Source organism: Corvus kubaryi, unplaced genomic scaffold (genome assembly GCF_017639235.1).
Source record: "Corvus kubaryi isolate FWS band 111438036 unplaced genomic scaffold, C.kubaryi_AGA036_p1.0 37302, whole genome shotgun sequence".
NCBI classification, from domain to species: domain Eukaryota; kingdom Metazoa; phylum Chordata; class Aves; order Passeriformes; family Corvidae; genus Corvus; species Corvus kubaryi.
In genome coordinates, this window is record NW_024581095.1 from 1,592,823 (window position 1) to 1,620,173 (window position 27,351).

The 27,351-nt window shown below is 35.8% G+C and overlaps 1 protein-coding gene across 1 annotated transcript in view; it reads left to right on the top strand.

Annotated features, from left to right (window-relative positions):
• FBXL17 (F-box and leucine rich repeat protein 17) overlaps window positions 1–27,351 on the top strand; it is a 276,603-nt gene that overhangs the window by 154,641 nt on the left and 94,611 nt on the right. The gene's annotated exons all lie outside the window — the stretch shown is intronic.

The following is a 27,351-nucleotide window of genomic DNA, read 5'->3' on the forward strand; positions in this document are numbered from 1 at the left end:
AGCAGTTACTAAGTTTCTAAAGGTTAAATTAGAAGTCTTTATGAAAATTATAGGATCATAAAAATGTAAACCTGGAAGACCAATAATTTATTTTAAATTCATTCTCTTTTTGAGGCAGTTGAGTGTACTAGGACACCAACACAAAATTGTCACTAACCTTTTATACCACGTTGCTTCCTAGGAAACCTGTTTTAGCATTTCGCTGTTCTGACAGTAAGGTGGGGGGACATAAAGAAAGCAGTCTTTATTACACATAATTTCTTTTTCTTCCAAAGATCGTGCAGAACAATATCTCGGTGTCTTTTTTAATAGCTTCATTTGACACATAGGGAATCTGTTACATGTTTTCATCTTAGCCTTGGTATCAGATCACCTAAGCCCAATTCCTTCAACCTGACATTTAATTGCTAAGGTCTTATCTAGAGCTGATTTTGCCAGTTTTGGAAATGGGTCTCCTGAGCTGCAGCCAGAAGGCAGTGTGAAGCACCTCAATTGTGCCTTTTACATCTTAGTTTTATTGATACAATGCTGAGTGACGTTCACTTGTATCATGCTGTTGGCTCTTGGATGGTCAGTAATAAACTGAAATATTTTACCAGTCTTTGTTCTGTTCCTTTTCTCTGCTTTGGTCTGGAGTCTAAATTTGTATATATTTAGACAGAAAACATGTTGATGCAATTTGGTTTTATAGTATAGTTTCATGAGTAATAAATTATATTTAATTATCGAAAGCTTGCCAGTGAACTCTTAAGTACTTCTGAGCATGCTATGAATTAGGAAAAGTGGGAAAATAATATTTAAAGTTTTTTGCCGTGTGTAAAATATGAAGTTTACCTTCATAACCAAAAAGGACAAGGATGTGATTGATACAAGTTTTGTTGTCAGTTGCTTGTGCAGGAATGTGTTAAAGTAAATTTTGGAAAACCAGTGTAGTGGAGCAGGACAGGTGTGTAAGTAGCTTGTAATCAGAAGTCTTAAGTCACGTAGTTGTTAATATTATATTAAATCTATTAAATATATGCTGCTACTCTAGCTGTCAACCTTTCTGTTTCCATTTTCCTATCACACAGACTAGCTCCCTCCCTTTTTCCTCACTCTCACTCTCATCCCTCTCCTCTGCCTTCACCCCTCTATTTTCTTCCACTTTCTCACCCCCCTGCTCTTTTTTTCCCCTTTTGCTACACCCTCAGCAGTACAGCAGTGATTTTCCACACCTTGGTTGTGCGAAAGTGGAAGAATGCTAAAAGAAATTCTGCTGGTATTTTAGTATTTGCAATATGAAATGCAAATACCTCTTCTTACAAAGAAATTACAAGGAGAAACAAAAACAGGTGAAAAATTACTCTTGTTTTTAAATTACTGCATTTAAATAAAATTAAAAGGTTGAGGCCAGAGCTGGATTAGGACAGAAAAATTGAGAAAACAATTTGAGTGTCCAACTCTGATAAGAACTAAGAGCTCTGCTGAGGCAAAGTCATCATGCCCGAGATCATCAGCAGAACAGGCAACTTTCTCATCAGATAACACCGGTTCAGGCTTATCAAAATCAAATTAGCAAGCAGGAAGCCAGGATTCAAACACTGTTGGTTGCACCTGTACTTTTAGTTCCTCACCTGACATTTCTCTTCGGGTATGAGCTATCAAAGCATGGCAATTTGTAACTGAATGGTGGAGAAATCTATATTTATATGACACAGCGCAGTGCTCCAGGTGAGCAAGGGACATCCTGCATTATTGCAGCCCGGTGCTGTGGCTGATTGTCCTCCCAAGGAGCCCTGTCTATGTCTGCACAGCACTTCACTGCACTCTGCAGGGGGAACCTCAACTTCATTTTATATTTTGGGAGTTAGGAAAATATATCTATACGTACCAAAGTATTCATGAAACCCAGTGTACATTTAATTGCATTCTTATTGTTTACATTTATTAGAAAATGATTAGGATAAAGCTTAAAGGCTGTTTTATTTGCTGGGAGTGTGTGGGTAGCTGTGTTCAGATGAGCATTAGATTTGGTTAAAATCCACAAAACAGCATTTTCTAATCTTTTTTAACATGCTTAATATTTTGTAGTAACTTTTGTTCATGATTTATATCACATGTTGGCAGTCAATATTAAATAGCTTTCTTTCTAATGCAAAGATCCATATAATTACATTTTAAGTAAACCTGACAAAATAATTTGAGATGTGCGCTTCAGTGTGATTGTGTATCTACATATCTCTTTAAATGCATTTTAACATTTAAACAAAATCTCTTTTCCCCAGTCTGAAAAATACAATTGATAGAATTATTCATCCCAGATTGAGGAACATATAATAAAAGTTTGCATAATGCATCAAGATTGTTTTCCCTGCACGGAGTCACTATATATGAACTTAAAATTATTTAGATTTCTTTGAAAAAATGTTTTCTGCAGATATGAAGGGGACAAAACTGCCTTTTAAGCAGAATTTGAACCAATTGACCGACTCTTGCATTATTTTCTACCATTAGAAGTACTGTATTCTGTCGGGTACTCATGGTGTAGAAAGAAATACACAAAAGAGAAAGAGTGATTTTCTGAACAGATGTGAAATATGAGATAGTTTATGGTTAACATTTAATTATGGAAGTTGCAAAATCAGCTATTTAGTTGATCTGTGGTCCTTAACAAGTTAAGACGACACATGGAGTTTCTTGGAGAAAATCACACCAGGAAGTAGCAAGTTCTTCAGTACATTCTTGAGGCAAGTCAGATTTACTTCTTGTTATAAAAGTTTTTCTTTATTATTGATGCTTCATGTACTACCACTTGATATTGGCACTGTGGCAGGTTATTGCCTTGTGTTCTGTTCCTGTTTTTCTGATTTGCAGCATTGGAAAGGCTGCGGTGAGGCAGTTCTTGCTGTGTAATGCTGCCCATAAAAGTTTTTGGTAATCATCGATTTAAACACTGAAGTAGGTATGGAAGGGATACTTCATTGTTACTGCTGTGGGTGTCTAGGATTGTTAGAGGTCAGGTAAATTGCTGAAATTAGTAGGTGTGTGTGTGTGTTTTCTTTCTGTGCTATTGACGGAAGAATTTGGATTCATCTGCAAAATTCATCACATCAGTGGAAGGACAGGGAACAACTTGGATGTGCTTTTGCCTCTTTAAATCTTGTTTTGGAGATTAATGAGGAAGTACTCATGATCCCTGGCAAACTTCCTGTGCATTAGTCTGTCTTGTAATGCATGCTTTCCAATATTAAGCATTTCATGAATAAATAAACAAGCATGGTCTGTGGTGATTTCAGTATGAATGATTTTATTGTGGTTTGAATGAAATGCAGGCACAAATGAGTGTTAACTACAGAGACTGGGTCTCTGCAAAAGGGAAGCTGTATGTAGAGGCAAGCACAAGGCAAATCAGGACTTAGTATTTATTCTTCGGGTATGTTTCTGCCATCATTGATCAGTTCAGACTAATTTACTTATGAAACCAGTAGTTACCAAGCTGGTAAGTGGAAAGGCTCTAATGTCTCAACTACTCACTAGTCTGTAACACCGAACAAATATGATAGTTTGGGTGGTGGTTTTTGTTTTGGTTTTTGGGTTTGGTTTTTTTAATTATTTACACAGTATAATAAAGTTGTCAGCATTGAAAATAGATAAGCTTCTTAATTTTCCTGTTTTAATTTGTTCACTTGTTTGTTTGGAGTGCCAGGGGAGTGCCTTTGTGGTTTAGACTACAGCTTTCCTCTGCTTATTTTATCTTGGAGAAATCTTGGAATTTTTGAAAAACAAAAATAAAGCGTTATAAATAGTTATGTGAAAAAAAAGTTGCAAACTTTTTTTGCATGTTTATTCTTAATATTTTCTTCATGCTTGGTGTTTTGGTATCAAGTATTTTTTAATTCATTGTCATCATTTGTTCTTTCATGGTTTCATTTTCTTTACTCCCTTAACATTAAATGCTTTCAAATATTGCTGACACAGGAATTAAATTGTGTGGATGAAAAATTTATGAATGAAAAATGTTTTTAGGTAGTTATTCTAATAAATCACTTCAATTAGCATTCAAGAATCCAACAGCTGTAGCATCCAGGTCTTAAAAAGTAGCTTTATTATAAGAAAAATATTAAACCATCCTGCCATGTGGATTTGCTTATAATGCCTGTCATTAAATAACTCAAAGAAAACTTCCAGCCCCTACCCAGTGAGATGGTCTGAGAAACAATGTCTGCTAGAACAGAGCTTTATCATTTAATGCCTAATCTAAAAAACATTACATTTTCATATGTTATCAGTGAATCAGATATATGAGATAAATCAAAAATATAGTTATATTATTAAAGTAGTTGTACTGTTAACTGAAGGTGCTAATCTCATACATTTCTATAGGTTCATTCTAATTTTTTTTTTCTGTCATATAATTATATGTTTTGATGATTTATATCTGTCTTGTCCTTCTTTCAAGATACAATCATGACAATGTAAAAGAGGGTACAGGCAAACAGTGGTTTTTTTTGTTCTTTATGCATTCATTTATGTCCACACTTTAAAGGTTTAATGAGACCAAAAAGCAAATTACTGGGCATTCTACATACGAGCGTAAATAACACTGATTATACCATTTAGTTTTCTTGGGTTTTCAGTGATTGAAAAATGAATTTTTATATTAATTGCTTGGTAATCAAGTCATTATTAACAAGTCAATCAAAAGGGAGAAATGAGGGTGGATATATGGAATTATGTTTCTATTTTTCAAACAGTCCAGAAAGTTCAAGAATTTGATCTTTTGTCACGAAGTAGTTGTTTTCAGAGCAGCTACTATTTTATTCACCAAAAAGAGAGATTCAGCTTTTCATATTATACAGTATATGTTTTGTTGTTTTTTAATTTGCACTGATGAGCAGAGTATCTCTCTCAGGAAATCACTTGGACCACAAGAGTTGTGTACCCTGTTTCTGTTGATTTTTCTACTTGATTCTCCTTTTATTGATATTGAAGTATCTGTAAATTTTTAAAAACATTTAAAAATTTGAGTCGACTTCTGACATGGGATAAAACCTTATACATAGTGAGGGAAAGTGATATTTGAAAATTGCTAGTACATCTATTTTTCTTCCTCAAATGATCTCTAGGCGTTTTTTATGGCCTTTCCCCTGCTAACTCACACCAGTATTCAGTGGGGCAGTTTCTGAATGCTGCTGCTATCCCAGCAGTGTATGAAAGATAGATCTGAAGTGTAGGATTGCAGGTTTTCTGCTATTGTGCCAGATATTTGTAATGATGTGTTTGTTGCAAGGCAGGGGTCTAAATAAATTTTTATTTTCTGAGAATGGAGAACTGAACTGTATTAAAATTTTTCATATTGATGTCTATTTTACAAACACATGTGCCTGAAATTCCAATTATGCTGTTAGGTTATATAAACTCTTTTTCATTTACAAGAGTCTATATTCTGCTGTTATTTCTTAGAGTTTTCTAGTTTGATCATACTTCAATATTACTTTCTTTTAATGTGTTCTTTAATGATTTAATAATCATTCATAGCTGTTCTATAATTGACTAATAGCTAAAAAAAAGTTACAATGTAAATTATTTTCCTGATGATTTATGTATAAGCCAGTATTAACCTGTATAATCTGTATTAACCAGTGCAGTCTTTATGGCAAGATTGGCCCTTTGTAACCTGCCCTCTGTCTGGGTCAGAAAGTAAGTGCATTGTCCCTTGACCAGAAATGAGAATATGCCATATTTGTACCTGGTTGCCCTTTCTCTTCATGCTTTAAGGTTCCAATTTTTAACAGCTAAGTAAGCTGAACAGAACTGCTATTTTCCTTCAGAATTTTGTTTCCCAGTTTCCCAGTGCAGCTATTTGATGATGCTGATGGTAAAGCTTATTGAGGTATAAATGAGAAAAGGCAGCATTTCTCAGATCACAGAAATTAGTGAAAGCACATGCATGTTTGATACTTACTTTAAATGTGACCATTTGTGTAATATGTTCTACTAGAAATTATTTTCACTTTGGTTTGTGTAGACTGTATTACAAAGTGTCTGTACGTTTTGAGGGGTTGAGTTTACACGCTGTTGAATCAGCTGCAGCAGCTTTCACAGATGCATTAATTTAACAAATGCATTTGTAGTTAACTGCTCCCTTGACAGTAAAGGGAAATGAATCACCAAGCCCCAGAACTAAAAACCTGTCCAGATTAGCCAAATAGCCAATGCTTTCTAACTATGAGTTTCAGCAGCTCATACTCCTGTGTGCTGTGACAAAGAGGGACTTGTATGACACAATTACTTCAGGGAAAATACCCAGTTACACTGTAGCCACGCTGCAGACAGTCATCTATCTGCCAGAGATGCTGTCTAAGTGAGGGAATGCCTCTCTCAGTAACATGGTGGCCATCCAAATATGCCCACAGCAATAGAGAGCCCTTCAGCCAAGATGTTATACTCAGGCATCTGTTTGGCATGCCACCTTCACCTGGAAAGGACTTCCATGCAGAGTACTTGCAGCAGTTCTTGAAATATCAGAGAAGCATCACTGGTTTTGGTTAACTCAGTGAACGAAGGTTTACTGGCAGATAGGGATATTTTTCAGTAAGCATTTGCATTGTAAATTTGCCATGCTCAGCTGGATGACTTCTCCATAGAGAAAATTTTTGTTTTATGAGCTTCATCTCACTTTAAATGCTTTGGGATGCGTTTTAAGTAGTAATGGTGTACAAAAATTGCCCAATTTACCATGTAGAAGTAGAAAATAGTCATAGCTTAGCTCCAGTCAGCAACTGGAGTACCATGCAGCTTGCACCCCCACCTACTCCCACCATGGGATGGAGAGGAGAATCAGAAAGGCAAAACCCAGGGGTTGAGGTAAGAACAGTTGAATAATTGGAATAAAATAGCAGTAGCAGTAGTAGTAGTAGTAGTAGTAATGTTCTACAGTACTACTGTTCCTGCTGTTCTGTTATTCCTGTTGTAATGAAAAGAGAGGCGACAAAATAGAAATAAAACCCAAGAGAAATAAGTGAAGCACAATGCCATTGTTCACCACCCGCTGAATGATGCCCAGCCTGCCCCCTAGCAGCGCTGGGGCCCTCCTGGTCAATTCCCCCTCATTTATGTACTGGGCATGACATTCTGTGCTATAGAATATCCCTTTGGCCAGTTTGGGTCAGCACTCCTGGCCGTGCTCCCAACCATCTCCTTGTGCACCTCCACACTGGCAGAGCTTGACTAGTGGTAAGCACAATTCAGCAACAACTAAAACATCACTATGTTACCAGCATGGTGCTCGTGCTAAATTCAAAACACAGACCTGTTCAGTGTCCTTTCACTCTACTCCAGCCCAAGGGATTTGTTTTTAACAAGAACCTCAGTAACCCCTCCTCCAGAGGCAGGTTTTAACTTTAAATTTGCATCAAGGACAGGCTAGGACCATTTCAGTATGTTAAACGGCGTGAGGTTCTTGCTGGCTTACGTGGCTTGTCTTTTAACTTCATGTTCAAATTATTTCAATTCCTAATCCTCAATATTTTTATTTTATGCATGTTTTGTTTTTTCAAAAGAACATACTTACAGTTGACACGTATGGTCTTCAGGGAGCATAAGGAACTTGGGTGCAAGGAGTTGAGTTAGCTTTCAAATCCAAAGACACTTGTATAACTGGCATTTAGAGGAGTTGCTAAGGTTAAGAACCTATAGGTTGATTGTTTCTCTGCTTCTTTGGCAGTGAATATGTTGTATTTTGCAGAAATGATGTTGCATCTGGTCTGTGACCATTTTGTTCTGATACCTTCTTATTCTTACTTACAATTACCTGTTAAGATGGTAATGTACTTTTCATTATGTTACATTTAGAAGCTTTTAAAAAAAGTTATTAATGCATATATATTTATATATATATAATATATTATTAATGCATATATGGATAATTGCAGCTGTGATTTGGACATGTTCAGAATTTCTTTGTAAGCAGTCTTACTAGTCTCCTGACAAGCTTTATTCTTCAGGCTTTTAAGTCAAGGTGGTTGACAGACCTGGGGTTTTTGACTGCAGTGTTAAGGATTTCTGTAGGTTCTCCAAGACTTGTGAAAGAAGAAAACAGTTTCTCCTCCTCATGTAGGATCTGAACATTTAATGGCTTTTGTCCGAGTTGTTAATGGGTGGTTTTCCATATTCCTTTATGAAAAGAGCCACCTAATTGTTCTTTATGTTCCAGCTAATTAGAGTATAGATGAATAGTTTGGTCATTCCAGTATGAAGCTGGATGGACTGTATATTTGTTTTCGCTTGGGCAGAAGAAACCTCTTTGTCATTCATCATGAATCTGAACCAGCAACAGAGTAAATCCATGAGGCCCTGGAGGTCAAATTGTGGAATTCTTTTTTTATATGTCTGTTGAGAAGACTTGTCAGCAGTTATCTTCCTCATCTTTCTACTCTAACCCATTTTATATCATAGAATCATAGAACTGAATAGCTTCTTCCAGAGCTTGTTTAAGAAAGGGCAAACAGCCAGGTGATAAGGTGAGAAGAAAAGAATACAGCAGGCTCAGTAGCATGCTGGTCAAAAGCTGAAAAGAGCCTCTGCTTTTTTGGATGTTTTTAACTCATTGGTATGGCCAAATAGTTAAAAAAGTAAAAGGATGGCATTCAGCATATTTATAGGCTGGGGAGCCTTTAGCCCTGATGGAAGGAGATATTAATCCAGGATGCTTCTTTTTCTAACATGGTTCTTAAACAGACTGAGGTCTCTAGATGAAGGTCTAGGGTCCTTTTGTGTTTGAATGTATTTTGTATTGGTTAATACTAGTGTGTCTTCAGTGGCCTTCAGTTTTGTCCCATATTCCTGTGCAGATGTTATTATTTTGTATGGTACCAAAGGTAATTGATGCTGGTACCTGTAATACCTGGATACATACCTGTCTTTGTACCCTGTGGGTTGCTGTACCCTGGGCTTCTAGGTGGATAACTTCTACCCTTACACTTTCTGAGCTGGCTGTGGCTGGAGGCATTGTTGTCCTTTCTGGTAATGAAAAGTAAAAAATGTTTGGAATCAAACTAAAAAAAAGCCACTTTTAAAAGAAGGGAAGAAAATAGAGAGGAAAATATGCATAGGACATGTGCCCTGGATCATATGCCAAAGGATCTTTGCATCAGAGTGTGCAACACAAAACAAGAGTTAAGCGTGGGAGTAAAAGTGAGAGTTGTGTCCATTCTTTCTGTGATGTTGAAGAAAAATTTAGATGGTTAGAACCAAAACACTTGCCTAATAGATAGATGAAGGGAAAAATATATTTCTTGCTGAAAATCTGTGACAAAATACTACTGCAAATATTTTTGACAAGATGTCAGGAGTAATTTTTAGTTTTCTAGGAGTGTTCTGACTAAAGTAAAATGTCTTATTTGAAACACAAAGCTCAATATAGCTGTAAATCTCCAACAGCCCTGATAGAAAATATGTAAAAGTAAAGATTTGTAGATGGATACCCCACTTTTTTCAGGTAATGCTTTTCCATGTACCCTGACCTGTTTGAAACTTACAATATTTCTATGGGTTGACCATGAAACCCTGAAAACAAGATGTTTTCAATACCAGCTTCATGCAAAATGGATCTCCTTAGAATAACAGTTTTCTCCAAAAATCCTTGATTTCTTTTATATGGCTTCCTCTAATGAAAGCCAGTCCCATTCTCAAATACAGTTTGAGAATATGACTTATACGAGGGTTTATTCATTCTTCTTTCCACTGGAAAAGAGCATTCCTGACTTCTGACAATAGCCACTGTACTGTTAAATATAAGGATATTTTTACAATATGAGAAATTCATGGAAAGTGGCTCAAGAGTGTTTCCCTATTTGGCATTGTAAGCTGAATTATCTTTAATTTTCTTTTTCTTAAACTGCTGCTATCAAGAGGTTTTCTATTTAGTTCAACTGGCAAATAACCATACTGTTAGAAATATTCCTATTTTTATACATAAGGCAACATATTTTATCTTAGTTATAAAAACCAGACAGCTGAAGCATCTGCTTTCAATACACTTAAAAGGAATTGCATTGATGTTTTTGTTGCAGAAAGAGCAAAGAGTTTGTATTTTTCCTGTATGAAATAAATGAACTGATGTTAAGAGGCTGTGATTTTTTTAAAAAAAAGCCATATGTGGAAGGCAAATCATATTTGCTGTATTTACTTCTGCAGTAAACTATTATTGGCTCTGACACATGTCTAAATATATGATACACAATGTGCTGAGGTTCATTTGGAATCTTGATTTTTACTGACTTTTCTTGAGGATTTTAAAGGATGCTCATCCTTCCATGTAAGGGTTATCTGTATGGAGCAGGCAGCCTCTAATTCATGGCTTGAAGCCCTTTGATCTGCTACAGATAGCAGCCTCTATCATTTATTTTGAACTTCCCACCTATTCTGGAAAGCTGGACTGATTTTCTTCTGTCCTGCATTCCTGTTGGATATTTTAAGATTCAGAATTTCAGCTGCTCCTGGCTACTGATCACTGCTACAGTTTTCTGAAACATGAGTGTCAGCATGAAAGGCTTGAGGAAGTGTTGAGAGATCTTTCTGGAGGACTAGGAGGAAATCTTACTTTTGAACTGAATGATGGTAAAAACCTGATCAGGGTGCTGTTATGTGACAGTTTTCTGCAATTTTCTAAGTTTCAAACTGAAATGTAAAGTCTGTCTGCCTGCCCCTCGTGTAGATAAATACCAAAGGAAGGCAAGTTCATGTAAAATTCTTCAGATAGATTTAGTTATGCATCTCATTTGTGCATATTCCTTTATTTTTTGGCTCCTTGTCACGTGACAAATTCTTCCATTTCACTGTATAGCAACTTCCATTTTCAATAAAAAATTCAGTACTTAATGATCATATGTGGTCATAGATATTTATCTGACCTTTATTCATAGAGATGCTTGAGAAGCTGTGTATCTATTTGCAAATGTAGTCACATGTACAAGCATAGATGTTAAAGTTAATGCTCAGCTCAAACTGCTCTCCAAAAACATGAGCTGTTACTAAATTAAGAGCTTAATTCAACATTAAAAAGTCTTGGTTGGTTTTTTTTATTTTCAAGGTATCTAATTTACAACAATTTCTTTATGAGACCTGTAAATCCATTTTCATTATTCCCTAAAGGTAGGATATTTTCTTTATTTCTCCCTGGAATTATATATAGTGGGTTTGGGGGGTGCTTTATGGTGTTACATATTTTTTTAAATTCGTATTTATGCTTGATATAACAAGCTGAGACAGAATCGTGAGCAACTATTTTTTGCCCTGTATAAGGCCTTTCAAATAACCATGAAATCTTTAAAAAAGCGTCACAGTATGTTTGGGAAATACATATGCATGTAATACATAATTACAGAGGAAAAATCTACATTGACAATATTTTTATGCAATTTCATTTTTCCAGCAGTCATAAGATTGGGTATAACCATTTGGGTTGTTGACTGGTAGATTCGACATAGAGGTTAAAAGATTTGGTTTTATCTTTGATTTTTAATAGTACTGTTTCCGAAGGCATTGTTTTAAATATTATTTTCTTCAAATGTTTTTTCCTATGTAAAACTTTATCTAACTCATTTTTTATATTAGAAAATGCACTTTTCCTTGATGTCTTAGTCTTTTTTGTTTCTTCTTTTTGTCACTTGATTAATGTATTACACTGTTTTATTTACCTAGGTCTGCAGTTTTGGAAGCTTTCCATGGATTATATCTCTCCTCCTACTTTCTTTTCTATGAAAGAGGAAAGCAAATTATTTGTGTTCATCTGTTTTTTTCCCTTTTGGATGCCAGTATTTGAGTGTGCATTTGTAGGGGATTACGAAGTATGATAATAAGTTGTTAATTGCATTCTTGTGATTGTCTTCAAAGACCAGTGCTGAAGTATTTGAGAATCCTTAGGAGCAGCTTATTAAGAAACTTTATATGCCTTTGACTTCTGCTTGAGTGCTTATAAAGATTAGTGGCCACTTCTGTCTTCCTTGAACTTGTTGGGTTGAGAGACCTATGAAAAGTTATTTGAGTGAGTGGGGTTTTGCTGAATCATTTTATACAAGGCATAAACAAAATTTAGAACCATGTTATGTATAAACCAGGGAGTATATTCATTTTTGTTGCTCTTCTCATACTCTATTTTGTTATGGTAAGAGGAAAAACATAATTTAAAAGTTCTTGGATGTTTGCAAAGCATTGTTTTTTTTCCCCATGACTTCAATACTTGGAGGATTTCTTGAGAAAAAATTTAATTCTTTACATGTTATCCATCTGCCTGACTTTTCATTTAATTGATTGTAGATATAAATTCTTCTTTTATAACTCTTTTTAATAGACCTACCTGGTTAAAGAAGTTTTCCAAATTCCAAGTGTAGGAAATCAAGAACTCCCACTGTGTGAACATAACCTGAAAATTATTTTTCCACTGTGTTTGACAAACATCACTATTTTCACCCATAGTAACCTTCAAACTCTTAACTTGTCATTTCACATGTTAAACAAAATTAGTCTGAATGAGTACAAATGAAAATTATTTTGAGTGTAAGTTGACATAGTGGACCCTGGAGGGGAAAGAAGATCGTGGTTGAGAAGGCAAAAAGAGAATAAGTAGTTTCCCATTCCAGCTCTTCAGTCATCTGGAGCTCCTACCTGCCAACCCTTCTAAACCATTTCAGGCTACAGACACCTTTGTAGGGATTTAATTGCCTTGTTGTCCAGGGATATGCTACAGCACACAGTGATTATCTAAGACAACTAGAGGAAATGGATGCAGAAATGAGTTCCATCACAAGAGCTGTTCCTGTGCTGCAGCCCAAGTTTGTGAGAGCTCTTTTTACCCCAGCCTCTTTGGTTTTATGTAAAAAACACCCCAAACCCAAAACCAACCAACCAAAAAACCAATTAAGCTTCTCAGATGTTTCAACAAACAGTATCATGAGCATATATTTAGTATGGGGACCTATGGTGGTGAAACTGTGTGGTTCGGTAAAATAAAAATGAGCCCTGTGGACTTCGGATTTTTAGTGAGGTTTTGATACTTCAACTGAAATAAGAATGTAAATAGTAAGCTCTTAGCAGTAGGACATGTCTTCATCTGCAGTCATAAATCAGTTGTGAAAATTTAGATTATATAATTATTTTCAAGTAGTATAGGCTTATCTTTATTTCTAGGCTTTAAATTATTTTAACTGCTCTTGGTTTTAAATTTGTGCTGCAATGTAACCAACAGACCTGTAAAGCTATTTGACAGACATCTTTTTTGAGGAGAAAGGTGCTGTGCAATAGGCAGTATTACAGTTAATAAGTGTGTGCAAGATAGTGTATGTCAAACCATCCTGAAATCTCTATGCCATGGCTCAGTCTTATTTTTGAAGTAAGGAGCCCAGAGGGTGGCAGTGAAGGCAAAGTTATCCAGCTTTGTCCAAGCATTTCTCACAAAGACAAGCCACACTGAAAAGCAGAGACATTTTAGAAATCACCAGGTTACCACTGGTAAAAAGAAACTGACTAAGGGGAAAAGGGAAGATATTTTTGTGTCCAGTTTAGAGGCACAAAAGAGATACACAAGTAACCAAGATCTGAGATTACTGTGATCACTGTTGTATTTTTTGCAGGAACAGACAGTGTTTTCATAATTTCTTACACTATAAGAGAGTGAGAGGGGTTCAGAATAATCTGTTAGGAGTTGGTGGTAATTATTATAGCTGATGCCAACTGGTGGGCAAGAATTATGGCTATTTCTTGATTCCCACACTAACAGAGTTCTTAAAGGACACAAAGGTTTTCAAATCTGGGTTCAACTGAAGAGTTACATATTTCAGTTAGAACTGTCTGACTTGCAAGGGCTTAGCATGATCTCAGTTTCTTGAATCATACTAAAGATTGTGGATTATTGTTCTAACAGCATATTATAATAACAAAGGTTTATGGATTATTTTAAGATACCTTTTGTGTTGCATCCATTTCACTGAAATGTTGTTCCTCTAATTTATAAATTAGCAACTTTTGTTTATATCCAAGATAAAATTAATTAAAATTCACTTAAAGAGGGGCTAACTTGTTTTAAACACTGACTGTTGAGTAATCGATAATAGCTGATTATCTGAACTTGAAATCAAGGTGAACTGTGTATTGAAGATTCGCACTGCCTCTAATTATTGTAATATCCTATAGAATGTCTGAGTCAGAATGACTGAAAAGCGTGTGTATTTGAAATTGATTACTTCTGATTAATATTGAGGAGTATTCTAAAAAACATTTCTTGTCAACTTTTTATATCACTTGCACCTCTTTGTGCTGTAGTCACAGTGTGACTACAACCGTGTCCATCCCTGACATGAAACAAAATACTGTATTCACAGTTGTGGGAGTTTTTCTTAAGAGAAAACTAGCATTGTTTTATGGATAGGCTTAGATTCACAAATGCCTAATTTATGTACACAAAGTGGCAGTACTTTGTTTGCAGGTGATAGTAAAGGCTAACTTTTTGGTGGAATTAGATCTTGTAAAAGCTCTTCCTCTTTACAGCATATCTGGACACATTATTTTACTGTTTTTATATTCTTATACCAAAAACACAGAAAAAACCTACATTAACATAAGTATAAAAATATGCAGATACTGTGTATTGGGTATGTTTCAGTCTATGTTATTATTTAGAAATATTAATGCATTAAAATATTTTTAAATACATTTCTGAAGTTCTAATATTTCTACCTTGAAATATTTACAGTACATACAAAAACCTTTATCTGAAAAACTTAGCATTAAAGAAGATAATAAAGACAGCAAACTGTGGCATAACAATATCACTTTAGTCTAAATTGATGTCTGCTTATTATTTGCTTAGTAGTCTATGGTTCAGATGTTTTGGTGCTGCAGTGATCATAGCTGACTCTTTGATGTTATCTGAAATACCTAAATCTTTAAGAAAACAAGTTAACCCACATCTAGAGGTCATTCAAATGAAATGTAAACACTCGATTGAAAAATCTTTTCCTTCTTTTACCTTGCTGAGACAGTGGGCTTGTAACTGTAGTATAGAGTGGAAGGGAATCTTTGTTAGCCAAGATTCATAATTTTTTAAGTGAAAATGCAAAGTGTAACTGGGAGTCAAGAAAAATACAATAGGAGAATTCCATTAGGAAACAGTCAGCCGCATTTTGCACTATTTGCAATTTTGGAAGGTTCAGGAAATCTTACTTTTTGAGATTCAAATATGTAAGCAACATATTTGTAATAAATACTTCTAAAACTTCTTCACAAGGTGCAGGTAAAAAATGAATGTCGTGATGGTTGAAATAAAAATTAAAGGTATGGATACAAATATGTTCTCTACTTTGTGCCTGTGATGGTCTCTGTCTTGTCTGACCACAGTGGGCTCCTGCTGAACTGAGGAGTATTGACCAATGACTAGTGTTAGTTGATTGATGTAATCACAGGAGAGGATGTCATGTTGGTTTTCCATGATCTGCTAGTTCCACTTACTGCTCCACCCAGCATAGAAACATTATTTTACACTGGTCTAGCCTCACTGCTGTCCCAAACTTCATCACAGAGAAGGTAATTTTTTTTCAGTAGATTAGTGGGGATGGAGTTAGTTTGAAGATGCTCATTCCTTGTTTCATCATGATAAACAAAGTCATGTCTTGAGGTGCCTAGGGTGCAGTGAATAATTCATCCAGAGCCACACATCAAGTCAAACAGGAAATGGGGATCATGTTAAAGCCAATGGAGAAGAATTCCAGGTGTATGAGCTCTGCTTACTGATAACTTCCCTTGGTCTTATTATGACAGAAATAAGCAGAACTACTGTCATCGTTTTCTCAACAAAAAGCTGTATAGGTACCAGAAGTTTAGTCACATACTTGAAGAATTCATCCAGATAGCAGGAGGAAATAGTAAGTGAACTCTTCTAAATCTAGGATTAAACCCAAAGTTGCTAAAATCAAAAAAGGCATTAGGATTCCACTTATTAATGAAGTGCCTTAACTGAAAACTTCATGCAATTGTATGACGACTGGGTAGAATGAGAATATGAAGAGCCTTGTTCTGCTTTTTGGGGCATGATTTGGTAGTTGTTTGTTTTAGAGGAAAGTGATACATATCTTCAGGCAATTAAATAATGTTAATACATTCCATTTGTGGTCCCAAGCAACAGATTTAGTCTGCCATCCTATATGTTACCTGCTATGTCCAAGACAAACGTTAACTAAAGCACGTCTCCATGTGCACATTAGGATGCTAACTGGTACAGGAAATGTTTAAGATCTTGTCAACACTTTGAAGTAACCAGTAGTGGAGGTAATTAATCCTGTCAAAGAACTACTTTGAAGGCCTAGTAATGTTTGAGGCCACTACCTGGAGAATCTGTATGTGGACTTACAGATTTCGAACTACTTGCCACGGCAAATAATTTTGCATTTATGATTTGTGGAGAAATGTTACGTTTTTTTTCCATGGGGGGGGGAGTCATTCTTTCTCAAGCAGACTCATCCTATGTGCTTCTGCTGAAGTACTAGACAAAAAATTAAATTGGGGCAACAGGTAGAAACTTATCTTTCAATCCAGTATACACACATTGCTTGTGCTTTGTGAATCGCTTTGGCTGCCCGTGTACCTCCTAAGGGAACTCCAATCCTGCAATTAGGAAACAAGTTTCAGTCCTCCTGTGGATGTTGGGATCTGAAGACAAATAGAAACTCAAACTGACCATGCCTTAGGTACACACAAGTTAGTAAGAATATAAAGAAGGCTTTTATCTAGATGAAAATTTGAATTAAAATGTTACACGACTGTGTCCAGCAATGAGTTACAAACTCCTTTATGTGTTCTGCCAATAATCCAGGAAATGCTTGGAGCTTCCATGTGAAATTAGAAAACTAGTAATTTAATCAGAATTAAGAGAGTGAGAACATAATCTTTTTCAATCATCATTGTCAGTATTGCCTGTGAATATCTTAGCGTACAGTGTAAAGAACACAAGGTGTCCTCCAAATACAGATTTTATTACTAAAATTCTGAATGGACTTCAGAGATTTCTTCTTGGTTTCTTTTTCTAATGTGCTGCCACCCCAGTAAATGTGGTGGTAGCCAGAGAAATTCTGAACACGGTAGATGTCAGAACAGCTTGGCAAATAATATCTGTTTTGAGTTCATAAAACCCTGAAACATTGTGTTGGATGGTGGATGTGTTTGCTCTGGCTGACCACCAGCATGCTCTGCTGTCTGCCTTGCATACGTGTCTAAAAAACTGCAAAGCAAACTTACATCTTAGTACTATTCCTTCTGTGATTTCTCAAAGTTGCACATATGGAAAATATGTAAGATTTTCCTCCCCCCCACTGTTTCCATCAAACACACACACTAGTTACTTTGCTTTTCCCCCGACTTCCCTGGTGAGTGGGGAAATGTGCCTGTGTTACTTTTATACAGAAATGACTTCTTGCACAGAGGGGCTGACAATTCCAACTCTGTTTGACCTGATTTAAGTGATTGCTAAATTTTAGGGCTAAGACTGATAGGTTAACACTGTCTTTTCTTTGGAAAAGAACTATCAGCAAAGTTTAGTTCTTTAATGCAATATAATATTACTATGGGAAAGTAGGGAAAGGTAGATCTGCAGTTAGGTGATTTCATAGATTTTTCCATATATTTTATTAATAATGTTTTGCTAGAAAATCTATGGAATTATAGTTATGTATAATGGTTTATGAATACATCACAGAATTCTTGCCTGAACTCTTCAAAGGGGCAAAAATACAACACATGGAAATTTCCTTAGGTTTTTTTAATATGTAGATTTCAATTAACTGCATAATTTCTAATGGTTTAGACAGTTACACTTTTGTGGATATAGCTGGATCAGTTTAAGAAATCATTTGATCCTGTTTGTGGTTGGTCTGCAGTAGAACATAGTAATCACTGCCATAGCTGAGATGCCATTAAGGAATCACATGACTGTTTCTGTTCTGTTTCAGTGCAGAGTTAGCTGAGGGTTGCTGGGAAGACATCTAAACTTAGTCTGTCAAGATTTAAGATACATCAATGAACTGAGAACTCAGCTAGAAGATGATATTGAACCATTGGGTTTGTTAAATGCTTCTGAAAAATTAGGACAAAAAATATCAAATTCATACAGTTTCAGTCGCAATCCTTCTACTTGTTCTTAAGTTTTTGGGGTTTTTTTCTGGTTTTTTTTGGTGGCAATTTATTACTTTTTAACAAATTGATAGCGTTTGGGGTAGCCAGTGAGACAACACTGAGATGTAAGTGCAGGCAGGTAACACTAAGTCTTATTTCTTTTACAAAACTTTAAGCTATGCTATGATACAACAAATAAATAATTACTAGCCCTCTGAATTCCTAACAAAATCAGAACCATATCAACAAGACTCAGAGGGCCGTAAGATGGGAAGGAATGAAAAAAGTTTCTTCAGTTATTTCTGAATGTGTTTATAATTTCTTGGTTATGAAAATTCCAGCTATTGAAAACTGCCATGTTTTCTCACTACAGTTTGAAAGGACACAATATATCCTAATATTCCTTCTAGACAGATTATTTTCCAGTAAGATTACATGAAGAGTTACCCTGTTAAGTACTTTCAGAATTGAATAACATTAGGTGAAGTTCGTGCTTTATTAGGTGGTATTAAAATCTGCATTTAGAGACTGTAATTGGCAATCTGTTAAGATCATGATACATAGAAAGAAATAATACTCTTTGAGCTTCTAATAAATATATTTACTCGTACATTCTCTGAGCTAAAAGGAGGCAATTTTGCTTTATACAAGTCATATAGAGCATCATCAAGCTTGTTTTCTGTTGCTTTCTCCAAGCAGTGTACCTGTAACAGAAGTGCTAGCCAGACAGCCACATGGAAAGGAATTCATTATCATTTCATGAAGAGCTTCTGGAATTTGCCTTTAAGCTGGTTGTTTTTTTGGTCTTTCATTTGTTTGTTTGTTTGTTTGTTTTTAAAGACATTGCTATCTCAGTGCATTTTCTCCAAGTTAAAGTGAAGTTCTAAGAACCTTGGCATTCTTATCAAGATTTAGATAGTATTTCATGGCAAGTCAAGAATTTTATAATTTTAGCAGGCATGGAGATTTTTTCCTATGCTAAAATTTGTATGCTAAAATATTTCCAGTAATCTATTATTGTATGAAGTATTCCAAAGTTCTCATACAAGCTTTGCTGCTGTGATGCTACCCTTTGGGTGAGACCTGCCGAACTCAGTTATTACTCACATTCTGTAATCTCTCTTCTTTATAGCATTTGTCCAAAAATGCATTGAGCTTGATTTTTTCTTTCATCAGTTTTGCTAACTTCAGCAGAATTAAATGAATGTAACAGAGCTACCAACTTGCTCTAATTCTTAAAGTATAAAGAGAATGGACCCCAAATCAATTCCAAAGATACATGAATTATGATGAGTACTGGATTTTATTTTTTTCTTCTTTGATTATCTTGGCTCTTCTTCTGCTCTATCATCGCTTTATATAAGCAGAAATGCACTACAAACTTGAATGTCCTTCAGCAGTAGAGGAGAAATATCAGATGTGATGATAGGACTATTTTGCAGAAAGCTTCCTTATGTCATGTAAAAGACTTTTTCTGCTGTGTAATGGAAGAAATTACCCATGTAAACCTTGTTCATCTCATACAAATTTAGATCCTAACTCTTAGCAATACTGCTGTTCCCATGAATAAGATGGAGAATATTTATCAAACTTTTATAGGGACTTTATGTTTATGAACTGAGCCTTTGCAATATTTAATCACATCTGTTTACAACTCAGTTAAAAAATAGATTTATAGAATATGTTTCCATTTTGGAAAGGAGAAACTGAGGCAGAGGTTTTGCTCTTTTCTTAAGTTAGCAGGAGATAGCTTTGGTGAAATCCATTCTCAGTCCCCATGACCCATCGACCATGATCTGCAGTGTCATTTCAAGAAAAGGTAGTCTTTAAAGCTGTACATTAATGAATTGCTGGTAGAGGTTAGGGGTTCTTTTTTTAATTAGAAAAAAAGTCAGAGCTACAAAGGGGTCTGAAAGGGTAAATCCCAATAGATAAGATTAGCTGCCTATGTGCAAAGCTCAGTGAAGCGTATGTCAGCCCCTGTGGTATGAAAGTAAAGCAGTGAATGTGGTGAAATATTCTCTCATCTGTGTGTACTCCTTGTTGAGATCAAGAAGTACAGAGCTGTATAAACACAGTATTTTATTTTCAAAATATCAGGTGAAGTTTCTTCATTTTTATGGAACTATCTTAAAGCTTATCCAAGCATTCTAAAAGCTTGGATATGTTCAAATGTTCTAAAGAACATTTATGGGAAGTTAGAGCACAGCAGTACAGTTGCCATTTCTTACTTTTGCTATTAAACTTGGAGGCTTCTTTTGAAAAAAGAAGGCCATTTTTACTCTTATTCTATACTAAGTCTTAATGGACTAGCATGAGACTACTTAAAAAGAAAGTCTGTCAAAACTGAGGCCATTGTAACTCCAGGAAACACCTTGAGGCCTGAAGCATGTAAACATAATCTCTAAAACCTGAGGAATAATTAAATCCACCAATGCTCAAAGCCCAGTCTCCCCATGCATGAAGTAGTGCAACTGAGCTGGTGTATGCCCTTGTGTGATTTTACTGGGAGAGAGAGTTACACCAATACTTCAATGTTTTCTTCGTTGGACGGTTTCTTCTCCTTTGCACTTCTCTGAACTTGCAGCAAATGTGGTGGTCTGTCTCTGAACTTCATTCCGCGTGTAGCATCATTACTAAATGATTTCAATTAAAGATTCAGCCATAACACATATTCAGAGTCTGAATGTCACCTCACCCTCTGTGTACGCTGCTGTGGCAGTGGGACCTCAAAGATCTTGTTTGAATTCACAAAAATTTGCTTATTTGCACAGAAATTGAACTTACAGTCTGCAAACTCTCCATCTTGTCTGTAGCTACTGTGCAGTCATTATTTTCTAAATATGTACATTTTTACATTTGCAAGCAGAGACCATTATGACAGTTGCCTTTACATTTGTCTTAGGAAAAGCCATTGTGACATTCACTGTGTGAGGAAGTAATATGTATGTAAGCAATTCTTCTACACCAGTACACTAACCATAAAATCATAGAATGGCTTGGGTTGGAAGTGACCTTAAAGATCATTTTGTTCCAACGCCCCTACCATGGACAGAAATACTTTTCACTAGACCAGGTTTCTCAGAGCTCCATCCAGTTTGGCCCTGAACACTTCCAGGGATGGGGCATCCACAGGTTCTCTGGCCCACCTCTTCCGGTGCCTCACCATCCTCATAGTAAATATCTAAACTAATATCTGCACTAAACCTACTTTCTATCAGTTTAAAGCCATTCCCCCTTGTCCTAACTCTCTCTGTATGCCCTTGTTAATAATCCCTTTCCATCTTTCTTACGAGGTTCCTTCAAGTACTGGAAAACTGCAATTAGATCACCCTAAAGCCTTCCCTATTCCAGGCTGAACAATCCCAATTCTCTCAGCCTTTCCTCATAGCAGAGCTGCTCCATCCCTCTGATCACCTTGGTGCCTCCTCTGGACTCTCCAACAGCTCCATGTCCTTCCTGTGCTGGGACCCCAGAGCTGGAGGCAGCTCTGCAGGTGGGGTCTCACCAGAGTGGGGCAGAGGGGCAGAATCCCCTCCCTCCCCTGCTGCCCACGGGGCTTTGGATGCAGCCCAGGACACACTTGGCTTTCTGGGCTGGGAGTGCCCATGGCCGGCTCATGTCCAGCTCTCACCCCAGCACCCCCAAGTCCTTGTGGGCAGGGCTGCTCTCGATCTGTTCATGCCCAGCCTGGGTTGGCACCAGGGGTTGTCCTGACTGAGATGCAGCACACCTGGCCTTGTTAAAACCTCATGAGATTCCCATGGGCCGCTTCTCGAGCTTGTCCAGGTCCCTCTGGATGGCATCCCATCCCTCAGGAGTGTCAGCTGCACCACTCAGCTTGGTGTCGTCTGCAGATCTGCTGAGGATGCACTCGATCCCTTCATCTGTGTCATTAATGAAGATATAAAATAACACTGATCACAATATGGACCCCTGAAAGACATCACTTGTCACTGACAGCCATTAGGACTCTGAATTATTGACCACTGTAGCAGAGTAATTCAACAGTACCATATCAGGAATGCAAATATTTTGCCAGTATTTATGTGGGAAAGCACCACTGAAACTGTTCAGGAAGGACGCTATTATTTGTTTTTATAATACAAAACAATGTTTACTAAGGAATATGCATGGGCTTGCTGGTAGTGAACAGTTCCTTGGTTTTTCTTTTGCCAGTAGACAGGTTGCCACAATAGATGTAGGAAGTTGCATTTGAAGTGCTGTATCAGATAGGCCTGTTCATTTGAAATCTGAATTCCAAAATATTTTAGAGTTCTTAAAAAAATGAGACACCATTTAATTGTTTTCCAGGCTTAAGCATGATTAGCGGTGGCAAATCACATTTATGAGGGGTTCAGGGTAAGATTATATTTCCTAGTTGTTTATTTCTGTTAAATCTGTTACGGTATCTAGTTCTTCCAAGTCAGAAAGGAGCTGAAGGCCACCTGGAATACTACTACATGTAAAAATCAGATAGTGGAATTAAACAATTTGCTAAATTTCTCCTTTATTGGTTTAATTGCTTGCTGGATTTACGTTCAGTTGGGGTAACAGGAGGCATTTAATTTAGATAAGACGACTAATATATATTTGAAAACAGATATTTATTGCTGAAAGACAGGGCGTAATAGCTTAAGCACAGAGCTGATTCATTTATCTGTGTAGCTCCCTGACTGGAGCTTGCATGCGCCTGACTAGCTCAGAGCACAAGCAGACACTGTGGGACTTGGCTGCCCTCACCTCTGCTATTTGTGAATTCCAGCATGAAAAAAAAAATCTTATCTGTTTTCCTGTGCTGTAAGTGGCAAAACTGTTTGGCAAACCCAATTTTAAATTACATTGATTTTTCTAAAGAATACCTCCCTGCTAATCACAGCTTAATGATTGCTCTAAGATAATTGCTGTTAACTTGTATAACTCATGACACTTTGCATATTGGCTCCAGATAGAAAGTGCTTTTCAAATTCCATTTGTGCTTTTGATTACAAGTCTTAACCTGTTTTGCTGTCTCTGTGGTTAATACTGTTTCATATAGATTCAGTTCTTGGTCTTGAAATGAAAAATAATTTTAAAATACGTATTTTGAATGTGATTCTAAAATGGCAGTTCTGTGTACAAGGGTAACTGAAAAACAAGTAAAAATCATACCTCTTATTTGTATAAATTACTAGAAAACAAACATATTGAAAGATATCTATTGTTCATAATGCAAACAAAATGATCAATGAAAGAGAATCCTGAACCAAGAATATGTATCCATCAGGGTATTAAGTTCATAATTTATTGTTAAGAGGTTTTACAAGGGTTTATAGATCTGTCAGTAAACCGTTAGTATTTTCACTATTTTAGCTTTTAAATTATTCTTTCCTAGTGCAGTGGGCCTCAGATTACATCAATTTCTTAAGACTATATATGTTTCTGTGGTTAGAGGTTTCGTTTTGTTACAGGAGAGATTTGGTTATTATATTGCATTACTGCCTTCCATTGGAAAATTTAAGTCATCAAAACTGATGACTCTGAGTGTTGTTACATGTGCAGCTATTTTTTTTCTGCCTGAATATAATGCTTGAAATGCTAATTTTTGAGGAGCACTATATATTTCCTCAGAGGTTTATGGTTTCCATGGTATATTTTAGTGTTCTTGTTCTTTCCAAGCTCCCTCTTGCTTCCCAGTAGTGCTGTTTGTTTTGATTTGAGGGATAGCAAGGTGTTCACTTGACCACTTAGGGACGAATACAGTCAAATGCCACAGAAGACTTGCAGTCAAGTCTTTGAACCTTACCAAGGTGGTATGTTAATGTTTTGTGGGGGTTTATACCTCTTCAGTGGGTGAAGCTCACTCACTCCCTCAAGTTGTAGACTCATAACCAATACATGGCAACTCCAATTAGCTCTGTTCAGGGCTGAGGAGCCTCTCAGACTGTAACAAGGTCTCCCAGGACCACTTACACCACAAATACTGTACTCATATTTTCTCATTAGTTCCTTTCAGTTGCCACAAATACAATTTTCCAATGTTTTCAGATTTAGATCAGAAATTTAATAGCTCTGTGTTTGTATACACACACATATGAAATACATATATATAAACACACACACACCTATATATATATATATTTATATATATATACACGATTATTTTTCATAACTCAGGGATATGTGTTATCTTTTCTTACAGGTAGAAGCTTGCCATTTACTTCATTAAGCTTTCATTCAGGTCAAAGAATGTAGGGATCAATTGGCTAGGAGAAGAAAATTACGGGGTTTCAAATTACTTGTTTTTTTCTGGTTTGTTGGAGTTTTATTATTATTTTTAAACTCTTATATTTTGGAAAGTCATAAACCTTGACTCTGAGAAAACATTGCACGTATTTGTATGTGGGAAGTTATCAAGAATATGGGCCTAAATTTGGAGATGTCAGTAGACATACCTGTGTTTCAGTCATGCAGTTTTGTTACTTTTGAAGGGACTTGTTGGCAGAGAAGCTTTATACCAGTAAATCTTTGTAGACCTAAGTAATTTTTCATGTCTACAAACCAGGTGGGAAGAGCAGTATAACAAGTATGTGTTAGTGGACAAATTTTTGTAGTTTCTGTAATCCAGATGGAGAGTTTTCTCCTGATAGCAATTGCTGAAAGTTGAGCAACATTATAGTTATATTGTTTTCACCTTGAGATTTTTTTGGTTTTGAAGTTGAAAGACATCTTTAGAAATTTTAACAGTAAGAGACAATCTTAGGTTTATTAGTCTCTGAATATCATGATATTTGGGATGTTTTCAGTGTGGATATGTTCAGCGTCACAGTGCTCAGTTATCTCATGTCTAGTTATCTTACAGACTTCTGTGGTCTTATAACTCTATTTTGAATTAATATATATATTATATATATTTATATAATATATGACTCTATTTTGAACTAATAGTATGTAGGTACATTTTTAGTTATATTCTTGATTTCTTCAATGTTGTTTGATTGGCTGCTTTATGTGAAACCAGTTTGTGCTTTTTGCCCTTTCCTGGCTTCTGATTGCACTGTAAATTTCACAGCATGTGATATTAATTTCTTACTTTTAGAATCGAATGCAATAAAACTGAATTGCCTAACAGTCTATCAGAGAACGGCATTCATAAAATATTGAGTAGATCTAGGGAAAGCTTGGTGTAAGCATTTATTGGATAATATTTTCAGGTTTAATAAATAAGCAGTGTCTTCCTAAAATTTTTCATGTTCTCTGTTTTGATATTTTAATGTGTTACATAGTTTTAAATGATACTCATTTCCAAAGTAAGAAGTGGAAAGATTTTTAACTTTGGCCAGCTCTAATCCAGATATGTATATTAGCAGAGCTCTAACTCCAGTTGTATTTCTTTATTCCTTGGCTCATTTTTAGTAATAAGTTATTTTGAATGTAAAAAACTCTCTTCTTTCTGGAAGATTGTTTATATTTTAATACATTTAATATAGCTGATAAAAGCCTGCTCAGTAACTTTGAGTCAAGGGATTTAAGAAGTTCTCTCAGCCTTGGCACAGAGCTGTTGCCACCATGTCCCTGACAGAGAGGGGTTAGTCCCTAAGTTTTATGGGGCTCAGTTTTCTGGTTTGCTCACTTCTGTAATTTGCCACAGCTTTAAATAATAACTTTTCTTCATTTATTTACCAGTATAATGCTGATTATTTTTTTTTAGGTTAGGCTTCTTTGTTGTCTAGTTCAGCAACATCATAAATACAAATACTTCCAAAGATAGATATGACAATAATCTGACATCATTTTGATGGATTATTACAACAGAATTAAGATGATCCTTGCTTTCTAGAAAAGGTTAATTTGATTTTGTTCTTTTAACCTTTTTCTTTGCTGTCATGTTTAACAAAGATTAAAAGGTAAAAGCAATAAATACACAACTACCCTTATTTTTCCTTATGTTGTAAAGAAGTCAGTTGTTACTAGCAATTATGTATTGTGTGACCCTCTGTAGAGCGGAGGGAAATGAGGCCATATAAAGTGTTTCTCCTGTCTGCAGATTGATTTACATGAGGATGATCTATAGGAAGGATAATAGAAACTAAAACTGGAATTAGATTGACTTATGCAAGGTATAGAAAGCACACAGAAGCACATAAATTCAGTATTCTAGCTATGTATAATTTTTTTTCCCTCCAAACTAGATGTGCCATTACCTCATTCTTTTAGATGTTAGGTGATTTTCATATTTTCAAAAAACAGAAAGAAAAGAGGGAGTCAAAGCACCATTTTTTAACTTTTTTTCTTTTTGGTTTTTTCCTTCAGTGTTTAATGAATATAGCTGAAGCCTGTGAAGGTTTTCTTTTCCTAGTAGAAGAAAGTGAAGAGTATTTCATTTAGACTCCAAGATGTCATTGAGAACAGGACTGGAGTCACTCAAGCCACTTGGATAAACTTTAACCCTTAGAGCTGGCACTACCTGGAGGGATTAAAGGAGGCATTTATAAGGGCCACACAAGTCAAGTGCTTTTGCATTTGTGCAGATAGTATGAATTTGACCCTGACTGATTGAAAAGGTGTGCAACTGAAGTTGTAGAGAAAATTAGGTAGTCTTTAATGTCATCTTGACTGTCTGGTGGTGGTATTTCTAGACACCGATGGTTATACTTCAGTTTTATTAGATTAGTTGTCTTTCAGTGAGTAAAAATTAGCAAAAATAATTTGAAAACTTTTAGACTCATTAGATACAATTTTCAAAATATTTTTCTGGGTTCAGAATTTTTATCCAAGGTAAGAAGTGTTTCATAATAGGGTTGCTCTGCTAAATTATGTATTTGAGAATTAAGAAAAGCTTCTTTTAACCTTAGTGTCCATTGACTCTTCAATTATATCTTATTTGCTGAAATGCCTAATGAAAATACTGCTAATAAAATATATGATGATGATTTTCTGTTTACTCATATTACCAATAATAGCAATAAAATCTCATTATTAGGAAATACTTTTTTGGAATAAATAACAAAAAAAAATTTCTCATGGCCTAGTTATCTTAATAAGCCAGTTAACAAAGATGAGTATGTTCTTCAAAATCATGTCTTACAGGAAGAGAAGAAGTTTTCCATGTACATAGAGTGTGTTTAATGTGCTAACTCTTATCTTACTTTAGGAAAATGCGTAGTTCTGAGGTTACCTTGTATTAAAAAGCATAGTCCTGGTGTAGATATTTCTTTCTTTTCTTTTTGTATT